The following is a 12,860-nucleotide window of genomic DNA, read 5'->3' as shown; positions in this document are numbered from 1 at the left end:
TGTTGCAATGAGCTAGTCAATTGAAAGCTGAAGCAAATAAAAGGAAAACATTCTGAGTATGATATGAGAATTGGTCCTTCTCTGAGCAAAAACTCAGAAGATGAATATAGGTCCTAGGGGTTCCCTTTTATCTGCTTACTTTCTTTTTCCCAGATGGTCTTAATTTATGTGTGTGAAAACACTTTGTACACTGTGAAGTACTTTATAAACATAAAATATTTTAATTTGTATTACCAAGAGTCTTCTTACATTCATCTACTTCCTTGTTGAAGATGAGAAAAACAACCTGTGTTACGTGGGGGAGAATGAAGACATAAACTGTGTGAAGTTGCAGCACAGGGAAGGGAGCCAACCTTTACTGGGAGCCTATAAAATACTCCTGCCGTCCCCATTTATCAGATGAGGAAACTGAGATTGAAAGAGCTTTTAATAGCCTGTTCAACATCATATAACTTGTAAGTAAAGCTAGTTCTGCTTCCAAAGTTGATGCTTTCTGCTGTACCATGGTGCTTCAGAAGGCCGAGGACATGTGAAGAAGAAAGCCAACTCTATTACCACTGTCTCCATGCCTTCCTGCCCACGACACATGGTATTTAAACATGACAGCTTGTGGCAATGGTAGAATCCCTTGAAATATGAAGAAAAAACATAGATTATTCACTTCTGCCTCTTCATGTACATGTTTCTCTCCCTGAGATATCATTTCCATTGTGGCTTTGACTCAATTTAGCATCTATGAAGAAGAAAAGGAAGGAAAGGGAGAAGGAGAAAAGGGATGGAGGAAAGAAGGACAGCAGGAAGATAAATATATTAAGGCTCTGGGCAGTATGATCCTGCCTGTCATTTAAAAAAAATTTTTTTTGGCCTGTTTTATATAGACATTTATATATCCTATTGAAGAAAATAAGACTGAACAGAGAGCCACCTTGCCTGCATTTGTGCCAAAATATCTGGCTCAGCATCAATCTAGATTTTATGTTTTTCTCTTCCCACAGGTATCACTCTCCTCTCACTCAATTTCTGGCCTCCTGTTTGGTTTTTATGGTCTCTGCTAAACAACCTTTAACAGAGAGATTCTTTTTTTATTGCTATCTTTGTAAGTTTTTTTGTGTGTTTTTTTTAAGGAAATACTCATATCTTTAAATAAGGTTGGGGAGAAGTTGGTGTATATGAGGTGGAGAGGGGGAGATAGGAGGAGAATAGGTGCTGAAACTTAAGTTTTTCATGAAAAACTTTGGGAAGGTGTCAGGATCTTACTCCTCCCAACTCAATGGAATTACTGGGTCATAAGTTAGATGTGAGTTTAGCCTTATTAAAGCCTACAAAAAATTCTCCAAATTTTACACTCCCACCAGCAATGAAGGTGAGACTAGCTGTTCTGTATCATCACCAACATTTTGTGTTGTCAGTCTTCTCGATTTTAACCATTCTCGTGGTTGTGAAATAGTATCTCATTGTGGTTTTAATTTTTATTTCCTTGATGACTAATGATAGTGAGTAACTTTTCATTCATGTATTGCCCACTCATATAATCTTTGGTACAATGCCTTTTCGTGTCTTTGCCTGTTGTTTTACAGGATGGTTCATTTTAGTATTGTCAGTTTGATTGAATTTTTTGTATAATCTAGATGGAAACTCTTTGTCAGATATGTGTGTTATAAATATTTTTTTTCTAGTCTGTGGCTTGTCTATTCACTTTCTTAATGGTGATTTTTTGAGACTCGGAAATTTTGAAGAAATGCAAAAGATCATTTTTTTTTTCCTTTTATAGTTTAGAGTTTTTCTATCTTGTCCAGAAAATCTTTGCCCATGCCAAGGTCATAAAGAAATTTCACACTTTTATTTTTAGAACAGTACAGTCTAATAGAACTTTCTTTGATGATGAAACTTCTTGCCATGGCTGCACTATTCAGTACAATAACCTGGAGGCATATCCAGCTATTAAGCACTTTAAATGTGCCTCGTATGACTGAGAAACTGATTTTTAAATTTTATTTAGTTTAAGTAGACACATGTAGCTAGTGACTAGTCTATGTGACAGAATAATTTAAGAAGTTTTCAAGTTCTGGTATTTAGATTTAGGATGGATCTAAAATTAATCTTCATAAGTAGAGTGAGAAGGTATCATTGTTCATTTATTTCCATATGGATATCCAGTTGTGGCAACAAGATTTGCTAAAAAGACTTAACTCCCCCCCCCCCCTTGAATTGATTTGGCATCTTGGTAGAAAAATCAAGTGAATGTATAAGTGTGGATTAAAAAATATTTTTAATGAACTATATAAATATTAAGTAATTATTCATTTAGCATTTTCATGTGCTAGGCAGTGTGCCAAAACTTGGGTAAGTAAAGGGTCCTCCGCTGAAGATTCATTCAAGATACTAATGTCCCTGGTCTCATTAAGATCTCAATGCAATTTGGAACGCAAGGCAGTCACAAGGGATTGCAAGATGGTGGGAAAAATACAGGGTGCTTTGGAACTATGTAGGAAGGGCATGCACTCTTGATTAGGGGGCAAAAGCCATAGAAGGCTTCCTTAGAGGATTTAGTTTCTAATTGAAGGCTGAATAAATGGTGGTCAATGAGTGAGAAAATATGTTTCAGGGAAAGAGAGAGAGAGAGAGGTAGAGAGAGAGAGAGGAAAGAAGTAGTCTTTGTGTGCTTCAATTAGCCCAAAACAGTGCTTTACGTGGGTTATTTTAGTTAACCCTCACAAAAGTCTATTGAGACACAATAACCCTACCATTTTGTAGATTAGTAAATTGAAGCAATCAAAGATTAAGTAACTTTTCAAGTCCTATATGTAATAAGTAGAAATATCAAGATCTGAAAAAAGGATCCAAAAGCCAAACTTTCATCCACTACTCAATATGCTCATATTTTTTGATATTTATTTTATTATTCTGTATTATGGTATTTTGTTTTAATAGTCAGCTGTCATAGGTCTCCAAAATATATCCATCTTATAACTAAAAGTTTAAATGCTTTGACCAACATCCCATTGCCTCCACCCTCCCAGCTCCTAGCGACTACCATTCTACTCCCTATTTCTGTGAGTTCAGCATTTTTGATTCCACACATATGTGAGATCAAATAGTACTTGTCTTTCTCTGCCTGACATATTTTATTTAGCAGAGTGCTTCGGGTGGAGGTACCTCAGCCCAGCCTGCGCCTTTTAACAGAATGGGAGCCCTGGGGGGATGTCCGACTGATGGCTTAGGCCCGCTCCCTATGGAAAGCAGGCCTAAGCTGCAGTCAGACATGCTTAGCACTGCGGCAGAGTGGGGAGAGGCTCCCGCCACCAACGCTATGCTCGCCAGCCGTCAGCCTGGCTTGTGGCTGAGCAGTGCTCCCACTGTGGGAGCACACTGACCACCATGGGGCAGCTCCTGTGTTGAGCGCCTGCCCCCTGGTGGTCAGTGTGCATCATAGCAACCACTAGTTCCACTGTTTGGTCGATTTACATATTACCTTTTTACTATATAGGACTAGAGGCCTGGTGCCTAGGAGAGGGGGGGAGTCCCTCAGCCTGGCATGCACCCTCTCACAATCCTGGACCCCTAAGGGGATGGCTGACTGCCGGTCTAGGCCCGATCCCACTGGCTCCTAACTGCTCGCCTGCATGCCTACCTGATCACCCCTAACCACTCTGCCTGCCTGACTGATTGCCCCTAAGCACTCGCTTGCCTGCCTTACTGATCGTCCCTAACCATTTGCCTGCCTGCCTAATCGCCCCTAACTGCTCACCTGCCTGCATGATTGCTCCTAACTGCCTCTGCCTTGGCCCCCGTCACCATGGCTTCGTCCAGAAGGACATCTGGAATTAGGTCTGGAAGGTCATTCGGCTGTCCAGTCTAATTAGCATATAATGCTTTTATTATTATAGATAATGCCCTGAAGGTCCATCCAAGTTGTTTCAAATGGTAGGATTTCCTTTTTTATGCATGACTAATATTGCTATATATATATATCTCCTATATAATAAAATATATATATCCTATATATATTATCCTATATATATATCATATATATATATCCTAGTATATATATATATACACATATATATATATCCTAATATACATATATATCCTATATAATAAAACCCTAATATGCAAATTGATTGAATGGCAGAACGACCAGTCTCTATGATGTGCACTGACCACCAGGGGGCAGACGCTCAATGCAGGAGCTGCCCCCTGATGGTCAGTGTGCTCCCACAGGGGGAGTGCCACTCAGCCAGAAGTGGGCTCATGGCTGGTGAGCGCAGAGGCAGTGGTGGGAGCCTCTCCTGCCTTCACTACAGGTGAAGTGGTATGGAGTAAGCTGTATGGAGTGAGAGGTATGGAGTGAGGGGTCCTGGACTGCGAGAGCCTAGGACTGCAAGAGGGATGTCTGACTGCCTGCTTAGGCCTGATCCCCAGGGCAGACATCCTCCCTGAGAGCTCTTGGACTAGGAGAGAGTGCAGGCCTGGCTGAGGGACACCCCTCCAGAGCATGAATTTTGTGCACTGAGCCTCTAATATGTGTGTGTGTGTGTGTGTGTGTGTGTGTGTGTGTGTAAAAAACACTTTCTTTATCCATTTATTTATTAACTAGAGGCCCAGTGCACATATTTGTGCATAGGTAGGGGGGTCCCTCAGCCTGGCCTGTGCCCTCTTGCAATCCTGTGGGGATCTGACCGAAACCGGCAGTCGGACAGCCCCTGAAGAATGTAGCAGTGTGCCAAGTGGCAGGTGTCCAGGGAGGAGCCCAAGCTGGGGCTGGTCGCTGCATCACTCGCACTCATCTTGGCCTGCTGTACCTGCTGCTGCCACCTGGTAGCATGCCACGGAGTTGGGAGAGGCTCCCGCCGCCACAGCTGCACTCACCAGCTGTGAGCCCAGCTTCTGGCTGAGCGGCGCTCCCTCTTTGGGAGCACACTGACCACCAGGGGACAGCTTCTGAATTGAGCATCTGCCCCCTGGTGGTCAGTACGTATCATAGCGACTGGTTGCCTGGTTGTTCTGGTCCTTCGGTCATAATGGTCGCTTAGGCTTTTATATATACTAGTATAGATGGGCCCTTAGGCAGTTTTCCATTTCTTGGTTATTGTGAATAATGAGGCAGTGACCATGGGGGAGCAGATATCTCTGAGAAAGTGATTTCACGTACTTTGGATACATACCTAGAAGAAGAATTGCTGGATGCTATGATAGCTTTAATTTCTTGAGGAAACTTTACACTTTAACACTGTGATAAAAGCCTGGTTTTAAAGGGTCTAATGCTCAGGGCAAGGCCATATCCCAGGTCACAGTAAGAAATGAAACCAGTTCGGAGTACATGAGTCCCAGAGTTATCAAGACCTGATGGTAATAAACTAAGAATAGTGTGTAACTCACTTCCAAGTCGTTGGTGTCAGCTCTATAGTGCTGACAACAGGGAAAGTAAACAGTCAACAAAATGGTTATGACTCAGACGGTACACAGTATGTTTATAGAAAGTCATCTGCCTCTTTCTTTGCATCCCACATAGTTCCTCTTGAAGTCTATTAAAACTCTGGGATGGAAATGAATTAGAACAAAATGATAAGTGGGAAAGCCAGTGGTTTAAATAATAATCATTTGGGGAAAAAATCATCACATCTGATTAAGAATCAATCTCAAATGATTTCCTAACATCATGCAGGTGAAAGTCAATTATACTGAACTTAGAGAATGAATAATACCCACGTATTCTTTCTTTTTTAACATTTCATTTGTAAAATGACATATACATTATAAATATAGTTTAGTTTGTACAGAACATTTAATAATAAAAGTGGAAAAATGCATCATATTTCTCACTTAAAGCTATATCAAGAATTTTTAATTCTGTCATTCTGCATTTTATTGTCAGAGTTATTAAGTTTTTTTAATTTATTGAACTAAAATTTCACTTAAAAGTATTTACAGCTAAAAAAAATTAAATTTACTTACACTTGAAAGTTTTAACAGTGAACGAAAATGGAATGGTGATCTTGTTTAATTTTAAAATACCATCCAAAATTCATTACCATATGCCTTGAGAGAAAATTCCTAAAAGCTTATAAATGATAAATGAAAGGTGTGATAGCCTGTGTTATACTGTACTGGTGATATGGAACTTCTCAGCAGCAACAATGAGCAGTGAAAGGCAACAAAGCAGTGACTATAATGTTCTTAGCAGAATAATCTGAAATTAGAATGTGATAAACAGCCAACTGTCAACCTAATGTAAGAGGAAATACATTTCAAGATGAATAAGAACTTAACAACTCACACACCCTATGTCAAAAAATGTATCCAAGGAGAAATTCCAGGAGGAAAAAACAAACCTAAATGGAAGAACATGACAGGAAATGACATGCAGTTCAAGAAAGAGTAGCAAATCATATGAACCACAAGAAGCGGAGAAAACAAAATAGAAAGACACCTTGAAATAGATTGATAGACAAGATTCTCTTTTGAGCAGCAGCATTTAAATGACATCTTTCTTCACAGATGCAATGTATTGCTTGTTTCTATAATGTTGTAAATGCTATTTATTGATTTTCAATTTAAAAATAATCTATATAAAAAAGCAAAGTGACACTAATTATCTAGCCTATCTAATAAAAGAGTAAAATGCAAATTTACTGTCATCTCAACACACAAGATGGCCGCCCCCATGTGGTCAAAGATGGCTGCCCCCATGTGAACACAAGATGGCCACCACAAGATGACTGGCAGGGGAGGGCAATTGTGGGCAATCCAGCCAGCAGGGGAGGGCAGTTGGGAGGAACCAGGCCTGCAAGAGAGGGCAGTTGGGAGTGATCAGGCCTGCTGGGGAGTGCAGTTAGGGGTGACTGGGCCAGCAGAGAGCAATTGGGGGCAACCAGGCCTGCAGGGGAGGGCAGTTAGGGGTGACCAAGCCTGCAGGGGAGGGCAGTTAGAGGTGACTGTGCCAGCAGGTGAGGGCAGTTGGGGGGGACCAGGCCTTCAGGGGAGGGCAGTTGGGGGAGAGCGGGCCTGTAGGGGAGGGCAGTTGGGGGTGACCAGGCCTGTAGGGGAGGACAGTTAGGGGCAACAAGGCTGGCAAGGGAGGGCAGTTAGGGGTTACCGGGCCAGCAGGGGAGGACAGTTGGGGACAATCAGGCTGGCAGAGGAGCAGTTAGGCATCAATCAGGCTGGTAGGGGAGTGGTTAGGGGGTGATCAGGCTGGCAGGCAGAAGTGGTTAGGGGCAATCAAGAAGGCAGGCAGGCAAGCAGTTGGGAGCCAGCAGTCCTGCATTGTGAGAGGGATGTCTGACTGCCTACCAGGATTGGGCCTAAACAAGCAGTCGGACATCCCTCGAGGGGTCCCAGATTGGAGAGGGTGCAGGCTGGGCTGAAGGACACACCTCCCCCCATGCATGAATTTCGTGCACCGGGCCTCTAGTATATATATAAAAGCCCAGCGACTGTTATGGAGGAACGACCTTTCGCTATGATGTGCACTGACCACCAGGGGGCAGATGCTCAATGCAGGAGTTGCCTCCTGGTTTTCAGTGCACTCCACAGTGGGAGCACCACTCAGCCAGAAGCCAGGCTCATGGCTGGTGAGCACAGAGGCAGTGGCAGGAGCCTCTCCCACCTCTGTGGCAGCGCTAAGGAGCAGTGAGCCAAATGGTAAGGAGTGAGCAGGTGGGCAGTAAGGTGCAAAGGGTCCCAGGTTGCAAGAGGGCACAGGCCAGGCTGAGGGACTTCCCCCATGCACGAATTTTGTGCATCGGGCCTCTAGTAGTAATAGAATAGGATATTGGAGTTACAAAATAGGGTAAAATTAATGTTATAAAGTAACCTGAAGAGATTAGGAAGTGACAAAGTAAAAAGTGAAAAAAGAAAAACAGTAGCATTAACTCATTTCTATTTTTTATTTAGAGAAAGTCAAAATGTTCTATGTACTAATAAATTCAATAAATTCAAAACAGTGTTTTAAGTATGTTGTTTAAAGAGTTTTTATAAAGGTAACTGAATGAAGAAAAATATAACTATGCTGTAACTTACAAAAAAATGGGAACCAAATGGGATTGGGAACAGTGTTAGGTATTATAGTTCTTTTCCTTCATTGAAGAAACTTTATAATGTCTGAAACTGAAGTTAAGAATAGAGCTACCACTGTATTATGTAAAGTTATAATAACTACCAGAAGAACCCATAACAAATGGATACCAGTGATTACATCTGAGAAATGGCACTGGGGGAAATGGTGGTGGAGACAGAGGCCTTTCTGAATTATTTTATGCACACTTTTACTCTTGATATGATTTAATCATGTCCAATAATTATTTTGGAAATTTAACGATGAAATGAATAAAACTCGTTTTAAATTCTGTGATCTAGCCAGTTATTTTTATTCATTGGCATTCCAAAAATAATTTAAGAAGGCTCATGAGATTTTTATATTTATTAAAAGTATTTTCTCTCATAAACAAAACAATTGAATTTTTTTCTCCAAGGTATGTTTTGGACATCTTGAGTATATAAGAAGTTGAAGGGAAATGTCCTTAAAACAAATACATGGTTGCTACAAGGCAACATGTTAATGATTTAGCAGATGTTAGAGAAACACATCCTCATTCTCCTACTCCACCACTGTTCTTAAAATGCATATCCACATTAACGGACACACACTTGAGGTTTCATATGTAAGATGTGTCTATATTCTCTATAATTCTACACTATTCCCAATATTATTCTACTAGAGGGCCAGTGCATGAAATTCATGCATGGGGGGGTGCCTGTGGGATCGGGCCTAAATCGGACATCCCTCTTGCAATCTGGGACCACTGACTCCTAACTGCTCACCTGCCTGCCTGCCTGATTACCCTTAACCACTCTGCCTGCCTGCCTGGTTGCCCCTAACTGCCCTCTCCTGCCTGCCTGGTCACCCCTAACTGCTCTCCCCTGCCAGCCTGGTCATTCCTAACTGCCCTCCCCTGCCTGCCTGGTTACCCCTAACTGCCCTCTCCTGCCGGCCTGGTCACCCCTAACTGCTCTTCCCTGCCAACCTGGTCGCCCCTAACCACCTCAGCCTTGGCCCCTGCCACTGTGGCTTTGTCTGGAAGGATGTCTGGAAGATGTCCAGTCTAATTAGCATATTACCCTTTTATTAGTATAGATACTGAAATTTGCCTTTCTCATGTTGACACCCTTAAAAATGTTATCTTCAGCTTGTACTATGAAAGTTATCCTTTGATTCTTTCTACACAATTTTATAGAATAATATTAGAGGCTTTCAACTGTAGGCTCCAAATCACTGAACTATGTGTCATTTGCAAATAGTACACATATTGAGAACTCTTGAATGCATGAAAGGTGCTACATGAGCTAAGGTCTCCAGAATGATTAATGTTTAACAGGCCTGCCACAGCAGCAGTTCTTGGTAGGTAATAGTCTTTCTCAAAACATGAGGAAACAAAGCAAGCTGATGTCATAGAGGATGAAGTCTAGAGGAGCACCACTCACTGCCTGGGCTTTGGTTTCCTGTCTATGTGGCTTATGACAAAAAGGTCAAAGAAGAGTATTTGTTGTTATAAGGATGAGACACCACATATGTCTCAAGAGTTAGATCTATTTTACCGTAACTTTGTAAGGCTGCTGACAGTGGCCCAGTTAACTAGTAGCCAGAGCTGTATCAGCAGATAGTCCCCAGCTCCTGATTAAATATAGGCCTTTACAATTATGGTTTCCTTTGCCTGAAACACTAGTGTTTTCATCCTCACTCCCACTCTCACAATAAACTTATATACATTGTCACCTACTCTTCATCTAATAGTCCAACTCATCTTTCTCAGATGTCATTTCTCCCAGGAAGCCTTGCTGAACTCCTAAGTCCAAGCTACATTTCCACACTATGTAGATCTCAGGATATATCATTTACATAGTATCAAGGTGGAAATCCATACGTCAAGTTAATAATTTATAGTGAGAATATGACTGTTGGTGTACCTAGTTATAGGAATCCTTCTAGCCTGTACTGACATTGAACAACTAGACAGAAAGACAAATTCTAATCAGAAAGTTGCAATGGCATTAGACTGAGTGAAATGGATATATCTACATTTTTTCAATAATGATTTGTCAGCTACCAAAATAAAAAAGTTGGACTATTTAGGCCAGAGAAGATCCTTCCTAGAAATGTGTTTGGATGGACAGAACGAGCTATAGCTTTCTTAAATCTCCCTTATAATTAGTACATTTGTCCTTCAGTTTTATTAAAACAGTAAATGTCTTATAGGCCTATGAATATTTTGGATCTTCAAGAGTTATTTCATATGTCTTCTCTGCCCTATCAGTTATAAAGTCAGAGGTCAGTTTATTAATAGATTCTTTTACACTACAGAATAATTAGTATTTTGGTTTACCAAGCAATTTCCATTTAAAAGAAATTTTGAGCACCTACTATATACCTAGTGCTATGCTAGACATTATATTTAATAGCAACTAAATGCCTGGACTTGGGGTCAAAGAAACCTAGGTTTGGATCCACTTCTATCAAATAAATGTGTGACCTCTAGCAAGTGATTGCCTCATCTGTTACTTTGGGATGGTAACAATTACTTCATACAGTTCTATAAAGATCAAATGAGGTAAGATCTGTAAAGTATTTAGGACAAAAACTCTTAATAAATGTTATCTAAATTATATGATAATTTTTACAGCTTGACGTTACTCTTTCCAGTCTGAGGCTCCTCTTACTATAAAGGAAATAGAAACCCAAACTAGTAGTTTCAGTTAACAATAAATTATGAGTATTTTTTTAAGTATAAAAAAACACTTAATGGATTTTTCAGGACCTCTATACAATGATAAATACTATTATTTACTAAGATCATCCAATATATATAAAATTGTGCTAGGGATTAAGGGTGATGAACAGATGAAAAGAATAAAATCCCTGCCCCTATTCTTATAAATTATTCATTTTTGATATAGTTAATTCTCATTCTCAGTACCTTTTAAATATCTCACTGAACTCTGAAAATAATTTTAATCTCATCACCACAGTTTTCTTATTTGAAAGAAAATTATTTAAAAATGATATAAATTCATTCACATGATATAAGGCTAGTTATATGAATATCATATCTATACTAATAAAAGCCTAGGTGGCCCTCGCATGCGACATCATCACAAGATGGCCGCCACAAGATGGCCGTGTGCACAGCAGAGGAGGGGCCTTTGGCTGCTCCATGTGGTGAGGCCTGGGGTCCCGTGGCTCCGTGCAGGAGGAGGCAGGTTGCAGCAGGGGAGGGCAGTTGGGGCGATCAGGTCAGCAGGGGAGCAGTTAGGCATCAATCGGGCCGGCAGGGGAACAGTTAGGGGGCGATCCAGCTGGCAGGCAGAAGTGGTTAGGGGCAATTAAGCAGGCAGGCAGGCAGGCAAGCGGTTAGGAGCCAGTGGTCCCAGATTGTGAGAGGGTGCAGGCCGATCTGAGGGACACCCCCCTTCCCCCGGGCACAAATTTCACGCACCAGGCCTCTAGTCTATATTTATAAAAGCCTAAGCAACTGAACTACCGAACGACCAAACAACTGGTCGACCGGTCGCTATGACACACATTGACCACCACGGGACAGACGTTCAATGCAGGAGCTGCCCCCTGGTGGTCAGTGCACTCCCATAGCCAACCTCCCATGGCCAGCCAACCTCCTGTGGTCCCTCCCCCCAGATGGCTGATCCCATCGACCCCGATCAGGACTGGGCGAGATGGCCCCTATCGGCCCCGATTGCTGGTTGGGCCGAGGGAACACACCGGTGCACGAATTCATGCACTGAGCCTCTAGTACAATATATTAACATTGAATATGCAATATATATGTGTTTATTGTTCTTTAATACCTAAGCACAAAAAACTAAAATAATTTATGTGAAATAAGCATAGTAACTTTATGTTCTTGATAAACACTTGTTAATTTGTTCCATTCATTCAACCAACATTAAATGAGCCTCTACCCTGTACCAAGCATTGCTGTAGGTGAGAAAGAAAAGGCAGCCCTGGCATCCAGGAGCTGGTCTAGTACCTTGGCCTTGATGTTTCCCTGTTGAACATAATTTTCTAAAACATCCACATCAAACAAGGCCACTGCATGGCTATGATGGATTATGGCAAAAATCCATTTTACAATCATGTCTGAACACAGACAAAACATGAGCATTGTCCAAAGTACAACACTGACTAAATACCCTCCTTTACCAACTATTATGGGTGACTGCTAATTATTTAACAATTATGGCTTTAGCCTCTCTCCTTTTTTAGAAGATTTATTAAGATACTCATAGAATTGTGCCCAATTCCTGATAGCATCCAATCCAAAATGTTGTTCCTTCAACCCTCACCTAAGTCACTTAACACAAGCCCAAATCCCCTATGTCCTTTCTAACACTACACTGAGATATTCATAGTTCCCTATAGTGTGACTTCTCCCTCAATGCAACGTGTCCAGCTGTGTTCCTGGTGGTTTTTTGGCTGGAGGACATTGACATTGAAAGGAATAGTGTAATGAATACAACCTAGTGTCTGATTACCAAATCATTCAGTACTGGACTCAGCTAAATGATTTATATCAGAAAACCTAAAACAACACTGACTTAAACAGGACAGAAGTTTCTCTGTCACATGTAAAAGAAGTCTGAAGGTAAAGAGTACAGGGCTGATGTACAGAGATTCGGGCTCTTCTTGTCTTTCTCTTCCACCATTCTAGCACAGGGTTAGGCCCAGTGTGATTTCTACAGATGCAGACAAGGGTCCATATTTCAGACACTTGGAAAGGAGTAAAGGGAGAAGCCCAGTAACAGTGTGGACCCCACCTTCATCAGCTCCCTTCAGAAAGACACCCAGG

The 12,860-nt window shown here is 41.4% G+C and overlaps 1 long non-coding RNA gene across 1 annotated transcript in view; it reads right to left on the bottom strand.

Annotated features, from left to right (window-relative positions):
* Positions 1-225: 225 nt before the first annotated feature.
* The window catches only part of LOC114232254 (uncharacterized), a 22,228-nt gene continuing 9,593 nt past the window's right edge, over positions 226-12,860 (bottom strand). The window contains exon 3 of the long non-coding RNA XR_003618297.2: positions 226-627. This is a non-coding gene — a long non-coding RNA (uncharacterized LOC114232254). The remainder of the gene's footprint in view (positions 628-12,860) is intronic.

This window comes from Eptesicus fuscus, chromosome 2 (assembly GCF_027574615.1).
Source record: "Eptesicus fuscus isolate TK198812 chromosome 2, DD_ASM_mEF_20220401, whole genome shotgun sequence".
NCBI classification, from domain to species: domain Eukaryota; kingdom Metazoa; phylum Chordata; class Mammalia; order Chiroptera; family Vespertilionidae; genus Eptesicus; species Eptesicus fuscus.
This window is presented reverse-complemented; position numbering and strand designations above follow the sequence as displayed.